The sequence below is a fragment of the Lytechinus variegatus genome, chromosome 16 (assembly GCF_018143015.1).
Source record: "Lytechinus variegatus isolate NC3 chromosome 16, Lvar_3.0, whole genome shotgun sequence".
NCBI lineage: Eukaryota > Metazoa > Echinodermata > Echinoidea > Temnopleuroida > Toxopneustidae > Lytechinus > Lytechinus variegatus.
Genome location: NC_054755.1, coordinates 16627099 through 16636315, shown reverse-complemented (window position 1 = coordinate 16636315; position 9217 = coordinate 16627099). Strand labels below are relative to the sequence as shown.

The window sequence follows — 9217 nt, the reverse complement described above, 5'->3', positions numbered from 1 at the left end:
CTTTTTTCCTACGTGTAAACAGAAAGCCGATCCTGCATCGGCAATTGGTGCGCATTTCATTCACTTTACCATTGTGACGTAATTGTAAGCGCACCGATCCAGCGTTGTTTTTTATTATAACGTATTTTGTAGGCGTGCATATATAGGCCTTTTTGCCGCATCGGCTCGCGGTTCTGAACCGCGAGCTGCAACAGCGTGTAAACGCAGTGCAAGATAAACCAAAAGCCGATTCTGCATCGGCTTTTGGTTCTGAACCAAAAACCGATCAAGTGTAAACACGGTATATATTACATTATACGCAGCTATACGGCATTTCCGAATAGTATCCTCCTAGTAGTTATTAGGTAATTCTAGAGTTCGATTCAAGCTATTCGCATGACCTTCGAAAACGTGCATCGATGGTATTGCGAATAGTATGTGACCTCAGCCTATCACGTCCCTGCAATCACTAGTCACATGATCTTTTGAAGCCGAAAGCTTGCAGACAAAGTACAATTGATAAGGGGACTTTCGGTAGGTTATCCATCCCGGATAGTCCATTGGCCAATACTGCGCGTAATACTCATACGCTGTCGAATCTTCGACCCATGGTTTACCCTCATACCAATTGGTGTAGATGACCGGAGTCTCATCGGACCAATAAAAGGAAACATTCCCATGGGAGCGGGTTCCGTAAAGCCCCAACCAGTAACCTCTGACTTTACATTTCTGTAGGGAAATAAAAAAAAATGAGAGTAAGCCAAAAAATCGCCAAAAGGAAAGGAAAGTTGTATGTCCATGCCACTATTTACTTCAAATCACTGTTAAAAAGATTGTGATTTATATATATATATATATATATAATATAATATAAATAGTCTGCTTCGGCATATGGAATAATATCGACACCGTTTTTACGAACCGGCCTGGAGGCCCATTTTGCGGATAGAATGAGTTTCGAGATAAATGCGTTTAAAGTTTATACTTTGTTTCTTCGCTATTTTCATCGGGTAAAAGTAAATAATATCTGTTAATTTTGGATTTCAGGAAAGAACACTATCAAAGAATTCATGTGATATGATTTTTTATCGATATAACCCATTTGTTAATGAATAATAATGCCTCATTCGTCCAAGCCCGTTCGTAAAAACGATAAAGTTGAAATCCCCACTGAAGCCCGTTACCACGAACTGGCTTCGCACAGTGCGGAGCCGCGTCTTCACAGTGCAATGTGACAAATGTCGTTTTTACGAACCGGCCTGGATGATGCGCGCTCGACGCACCGTACGCGCTCGTCATATGCTTGTGTAATAAAGATTGCAGCGCGCGCCAAGCGTTGCTTTGAATACCCTTTCCAAAATTAATATTAGACCTACTTCTCATTTTTGCGGCTATTCGGTGTACTATTTCAATCCAATTCATATTGGGAATTAAATACAAACAAAACCAGCCCCGGTTATTGGACAATATAGTTCACTTTGTGACAATCACCTGGAATGTATCATCTTCTAGTTAATACCCATCATAGTTGATAATGTACCATAATTATCTCAATTTTATTCTTGCCAATAAGGTTATATTGTACAATAACCGGGGCTGGTTTTGTTTGTATTTAATTCCCAATATGAATTGGATTGAAATAGTACACCAAATGGTTCCATGACATTTGCTCCGGCGACATTGTTCCGCTATAAATTCCACACACTAATCGAATAACTAGCTTCAACCCTGGATTTAACACTATACCCTATCATAAACCTAACCCTAAATCTAACATAAAACCCTATTGCTACCCTAACCCTATATCTTAGACTAAATAAAACCCGGAGCAATTGTCGCAGGAGCAAATGTCGTTTCACCGCCAATGGTTCCATTCCTGGACAAAATGTCCATCACCCTTTCCATATTCTGCATTATAACACGTTTCCTTTGTGCTCTGCCTTCCATCTGCATATCCTATATCTCAACTTAATTTCAATTCAGAACTCTACCCCCCCCCCCGCTAATTTCTCCCGATTTTGTTTATTCCCTACAGTCATGACAGTAGCTCTTCTCTCTTTACTTAGATGCCCCTTTCTCGACTCTGTAGATGTTTTCTCCCTTTTCTCACCTATTCACATCCTTCTCTTCCATTCTCTCATGAATCATTTCTATCACCCCTCATTTTTTCTCATTCCAGTCTTTCCTTTTCTGTCCCGACGGTCAATCACTCCCCATCCCAATTCCTGTTTTCTGCTCCCCTCCTCTTCTCCTGTATAACCCCAGTCTTTTCCTATCCCTCACCCTCTTTCCTCTTTTCCTGATATCCCTTGATCCATCTGTCAACCTTTGTTTCAGGACAACTCTCTTCCTCTTCATAGCCCCCTCTTTACCTCCTCAACCCCTCTACCTGTTCATTTGCCCTCTCTTTATCACCTTATTCATAATCATCCCCTCTCTTTTTCCTGACTGCTGTGTCCCTCTCCATTTCATTCACCCTCTCTTTTGGTGATGCATAACAACTAAACTATCCTTTTTTTCTTTCTAAATTTACTATTAGGAAAATTCAAGTAAATTCTAAAACCTTTGAATAAAAGATGAAAATACACCTTTAATTGAAATTCCAAACATAGACAACACAAGATCATAGAAATTTGTTTCAATTATATCAAATGTTAATAGAAAGGATACACAATGAAAATACTCATTAAAAATTCATATACATGTAGATAATATACCTGCATTTACAAAAACCATGTCAACATCCACAATGAGACATATAAAAGTACATCTTCATTTTCTTTAACATTAACTAATTCATCAGTCTCCTATATACCAACTTTACATTAAATGTACTTCAGGAAATTACACCAATTTGGTTAAGTTTTATAACTGAGATTCTTATAAGAAAATTAAAAGAAGCACTTCATATAAACATAAAACACACATCTTATCAATTAGATTAAAAATGCCCCTGCCTAACAAAGAAAAACACCCCACATTATCACCCTCATTGCCATTGACACAAGGATATATCTGTGTACATATTTGAATGTACAACGTATGACAGCGTACTGCATTTGAAAACCTGTTTTTCAATAAATTTGTTTTATAAGTCTTTATTATCAAAATGCACTTTTATTATTTGCATACAGTATAAACATTTATGATTTTATTTCTCTTACCTGGATAAAAGTTTATTCTCTTCTGTTTAATGAATATCTTAATAATCGACTGCAGGTTTGATTATTCAAATACAAAAATGGCAACAATCATTTCCATTTATTTTGTAAACTCACTTAAGAAGGTGAAAGATAAACCATTTTATGAACACATATTATTACTAAGCTTCCAGTTGAACATTTTTAAACATTAAACACTAATTTTAAAACATTAACCATTTTTAAAAATAAATCAAACTCCATGCATCACTATGTACAGTAAATTGATCACACTATGTACAGTAAATTGTACATAATACACAAATGCATGATGGTGTCCTAGAATGTTCTCACCATGTTCTGTGTAATCTAAAAAATCTCTTGCCTCTTACTGCCATTTTCTTTTGTGTGTGTTGTAATGTTACAGTGTCTGTTCAAAATTATAAGTTTAGCAGAAAGATTTGCATGCCCATTATTCTATTTTGTTTTCAAATCAAGTTCCAAAGTGGTTCCATATTGAAAAAAATGTCTTTTTAATAACCAGTTTAGAATCTTTCAGACGTGTACACCAATTTAAATTTAAACTGACCATTAATACATGAAACCCAAAGGGTCATAATCTCATTTCTAACAAACAACACCTTTTTTTAAATAAATACAAAACAATAATAGATAATCTCAGAGTTTAACAAATAAAAACAAATGAAAATATTTCATGAATTGCAAACTAGTCTTGAAAGATGGATCGTGAGTAGTCATTATACTATTTGGCAAGTACATGGCAGAGGATAATATATAGAATTTCAAGCATGAATATATTACGATCTGTTCAAAGCACCATAAATAAAATCAAGCAACATCAAGACTGTTAATTGTACTGCAGTGGATTTGATTGCAAATAAAATATGACAAGAAAAATCAGATCTGTAGCAAGTTGTGTCTGCAAAACTTTAATTGTAAAAATGACACTTATTTCATAACCTGAGTTTCAAAATTTGTTGTGAAAAGAAACATGCGATAAAAATATTTGCATGAATTTTTTCCCAACACACATATGCAATTGTGACATTTATTCCTAAATGAGAACATAAACCAGTTAAGGAAATCAAGTAGCTATTTCATCATATTAGGTTAAAACAAAAACCCACACTTCAAGCAAACTGCATTTTGACAGTCTTTCTAACAACATATGTATTCTGATCTAAGCTATTGTTTCAATATCGGAGTCTTTCATATTTGCTAAATTTAACAAATTTGTACACTTGCTCTGGACAAAAAAATACTTCTTACAGTCTTGACAGAAAATACAATCTCACAGTTAATCTGTTGTACATGTATTGTTTTGAGCTTTGGTCTACCTAAAGTGTCCTTCTTGGTGTCTAAATGCAAAAAGAATTTACCAATTGCCCTTGACAGAAAATACCATCTCACAGGCAATCTGTTATACATGTATTCTGTTTTGAGCTTTGGTCTACCTAAAGTGTCCTTCTTGGTCTCTAAATGCAACAAGAATTTACCAATTGCCCTTGACAGAAATTCACAGTTAATCTGTTATACATGTATTCTGTTTTGAGCTTTGGTCTACCTAACTGTCCTTCTCTGGAATGAAAACATTTTAGACCATATCACGTGCTCTTTACAGACAATACAATATACCAGTCCAAATAAGAACTGATATATTGTGTTTTGAGCTTTGGTCTCTGAAGCAACAAGAGTAGTTATCACATGCTCTTGACAGTAAATACAATATCAGAGTTATTGTGAAGACTGATGTTTACTGTCTTGAGATCTCTCTATCAATATCCCAAAGGAAAACAAGTTCAGTCAAACCACAAGAAATGTATACCTTTATCAGAAGAGATCGTGATTTTCCTTCATCTTCAAAAGTGGAGTCTCCAAAAATCTCTGAAACCTGCAATTGAGTAAGCAAAAAAAAAGAAAGAAACAAAAGATTATTGAATTTACTTGTTTAGAGCAATACAGTGCAATGTGTCATTAAAACATTATCTACACATATATTATTTCAAAGTTACATTAAAAATCATAACTCATTAAGCAAGTTGAGGTGCTTAGTGTGGCAGCATACGATAGAAGGCCTGATATTCAGGATGAGCAATGACTGCTGTTTCACCAATGCAGAGGGTCATTAAGTCTGTGTACTTTCCTTGGGAGAGCTTGGGGTTTCCATTTCTGCAGCATTTAATTTACGCCATTTTGCATAGTAATGAAAATGGAGAATACTTGTTTTGCTCAATTTGGATGCAAGCAAAGTTGCCAATATTGATAAATTGACAATTGAATATAATTATGAATAATTTTTTAAATTCTATTTTACTACTTACTGTTCTTTTTGCCTTATAAGCTGAACAGCTTGACAAATCAAGTTTGTAAATTTTTACTGATAATCAAATAGAGATAGATATGTTCTATTATCAAAAGGTACTTAGACCTATATATAAACATTAATGAAAGCCACTTTTTGGGGGGAAGGGGGAACTTAATATACATTCGGTATATAAAGTGTGGAGACTAACATTTCTATATCAAAAAATAAGGTAAATATAACCATTCCAAACCATTCCAAACCTTCCGTCCATCATTCTTCATTCCTTTGTCATCATTTGATAATTGAGGTCAATACAAAACATTTCAAAGATTCATTTTTGCAATATGTGACTACAACTTCAAACTTAATATCAATACTTGCATGAATGATTCCTCGGGCTGGCCTGGGCTATTCACACTTAATAGAGCTTGATTATGCACCACAGACATTTGTTCAGAATCCGCCATTATTCCCCTATACAGTGTGATGTTCTAAAAGACCCTCTTTTAAATCTTTCACTTCTTCCATCTTCATGTGTTCCAGGATGACCTACATACATGTACTTCTTATGACCTACATACATGTACTTCTTATGACCTACATACATGTACTTCTTATGAAAACTACACTGCCCAACTTTGGCAAAAGGAAGTAAGTGACACATCAGTCAAATTTGAGTTATTGTTGTTTCTGAAACACCCTTTGTATGCTGCACATTCAGGCAAAATTTGGGGAAGAAATGATTGTTCTATGGAAAGATATTGAAGAAAATATGCTGTTAAATTGCATGGATGCCCATGTAAATGACCAACACACGTTGCTCATTTCCAACAAATAATACTTTTGTAACTTGATTCCTTTTGCCAAAGTACAGCAGTTCAGATTTCATCCAATTGGCCAACATCCTTCTGGTGAAGATTAGTTTAATGGTTCTCAAATTTAGAAAATCTTGATCAACACAAATGAGTACAAAATAAAATCACTTACATCTTTCACTCCTGGAATGCTTCAATTTATGGAATTTCAGTAGTAGCCCTTCACCAGACAGTCAGACACTGAGCATCTCGTCCCCAGTAGAATGAACAATTGGAATAGAAAGTAACAGTCCACCACTGAAAAGAAATATGAAAAAAAAAAAAAAATTTGACAACTTTTCAGCAACTTTCTAATATTACTTAGTCATGGAACATTGGGGGAGTAGTGATTCGGACTCTCGTCTCTCAACCAGAAGGTCATGGGTTTGAATCCCAGCCATTGCATGTTTTTCTTTAGCAAGAAATTAACCCACATTGTGCTGCACTCAATCCAGGTGAGGCGAATGGGTACCCGGCAGGAATACACTGAGTGCTGGAAGGCAGCTCATGCTAAAGCTCAGAAGTGGTATTGGTGCTGTTTGATTTCAGTTTGATATAGCATACTACAAAAAAACGAGGAGATTGGTGGGGCTAAGAGGGGCCTTAGCACCACCAATTCCCCGGGGTTAAGCTTAGCCCACTTTGGTTTCCCACTGCATTTTATGAAAGGAGGCTAGCATGGTAAAGAATATTGTACTATCTAGCCCTGCTAAAAAGCAGGTTTAGCCTGATTATTGTAGTGCTAAGCAATGCAGTGTGAAACTGAACAGGGCTAAGGAAAAAGGTGCTAAGCATTATCACAGGTAAACATACAAAAAATGTTCAAAAACAAGTCTGTTATTTCTTCGAGTGAGAGTTTGAATTCTATTCCAAAAGGAAATTTACATTATTTTCCTTTCAAACCCCTACCCCCCCTCCCCCAAGTGTAATTTGGACATTGTACAATGTCAATTCTCCCATATTGATGTGGAAGTAAAGACAATAGCCAAATCTTTGTTGATGAAATACTCACCAGATGCGTTTGAAGAGGTAAGAATCTGTTCACTCTTAAAATCAGGCAACAGCTCTGGAAATCACCAAACAATGAACGGCGAATTAACTGTCGAAGGTATGGTTTGATGAGACACCCATTGGTCTACCTGAAAGCAACAGTTTCCAGCTGAAATACAAAGAGTATTTATAAGCATTTAGGCCTAAACTCTTAGCATTTAGAAGATATATTTATTCCTTTGCTATCTAACTTTAGTCTGTAGATCTCACATTAGACTAATAATGAGAGTTAGGCACAACTTTAGGCCTACTATCCCACTCCAAGTACCAATGGGGTCCGAATATACATGTACGGACCTCATAGGTGACAATAGCACATGAACGGGTCGATGAATTCACCCGCGGTAACACACTGTGTTGGCGAGTGGCGACACAGCTTGTGGCGGGGTAAGCTGTCTAACTTAGATCTCTAAATCTACGACTAGTGACTTTAATTTTTTCTCTCTTTTTAGTTCTGCACTTTTTTGAGTGAAATTAGATCTAGTTAATGTCTATTGTCTAGACTGTCTAGATAGATCTATCACAAATTATATCTAAAGTGAAAATTTTGATGAAATATCTCGGTGCTTGAGTGTGAATAGGTCTAACTTAACCATTGTAACTGTTAGATTATAACTTAAAGTTCGAGAATCTACATGTAGATCTACTACCACTGCCAGCTTTTTATCTGGCAATGTTCCCTAGAATTTATTATCCTACAGAGTGGAGTAGCCTAGATCTATTGTGAATCATTGCCAGTTAATAATACATAGGCCTACATAAGGTTACATAAGGTTCAGTTCTGGACGCAGGATCTCCTGTTCCAGGGCTGCAAACTCTCACTCATTTAGAGTGAGACTCACTCATTTTGGTCTTTTCTCACTCTCAAATTTAGTTCATTTGCATGTGTTTCTATTGATCTCACTCATTTTGACCCCAAAATATATCATTGGCCTATGGGAGTCTCACTCTAAACTATTTTAGTATTTATCCGATGTTGGCAGCCCTGACTAGAGGTCAACGTCTATCGAGGCTAGATCAGCATAATTCTAACAGCAAGTAGATCTTACTTAGTCAGGAGACTTCTAAAGAGTAAAAATCATTCACTAACATGGGCTTACTCTTTAGAAGTCTCCTGACTAAGTCGATCTAGGCCTAGCTCTGTAGACACATATTCTACCGTTACTGCTTCATAGTAACACAGATTAGTACGCATGGGGCTGGACTATAAAAAAGTTTAATGTCAGTTATTTAAGTGGTTTAATTTTCGTCTTATTTTGATGATTTTTAAACAGAAAATTGTTTGATTTTGATCACAAGTATTAAAAGATAACTACCAGCTATTTTTCTCCAAATGTTTCCTTTTTAAATAAGAAAAATAAACAACTTACCTGATGCAAGTTTGAACAAGCTGACGCCTCAGGCCAGATCGTAAAAACGAAGTTTCAGCAAACAGACGATGCGAGTCGGCGAGCTAGCTGCGGCGCGCGTATCAAGCCGGTTCGTAAAAACGGCATTCGTCCATTCTCATGAACCCAGAGCGTCTCATGACGTCAAAAATGACGTAACGAAATGGTTTTAAGACCTACAAATTTGTGAAATAAAAGATATTTGACTATTGAGTCGAAATACTGAAAAAAGTCATTTTATATTTTTTCATCGATTTTGACTCCCAGGCCGGTTCGTAAAAACGGTGACGATATAATCAAAGAAGGTATAGTAAATGCCGTAGAAATTAAATCATAGATTTTAAAAGGAGCATAGCTTTCAAAAATAAAAGGTAAAGTCACACTCTTCGTCAGTGCCCATGATGTGACCAACAAAAAAAGAGAATTCAAAATCCGGTTCTGAAACAGTCGTGAAAAACACGTCTGTTCATGGCCGGGCAA

At 36.0% G+C, this 9217-nt stretch overlaps 1 long non-coding RNA gene across 1 annotated transcript; it reads right to left on the bottom strand.

The window, feature by feature from the left end:
* Nucleotides 1-1761: 1761 nt before the first annotated feature.
* On the bottom strand, nucleotides 1762-9007 carry LOC121430003. The gene is made up of 4 exons (XR_005971990.1): nucleotides 8720-9007; nucleotides 7312-7458; nucleotides 6433-6557; nucleotides 1762-5031 (listed from the first exon to the last, which is right to left on the bottom strand). It is a non-coding gene; the product is annotated as an uncharacterized LOC121430003 (long non-coding RNA).
* Nucleotides 9008-9217: the final 210 nt, after the last annotated feature.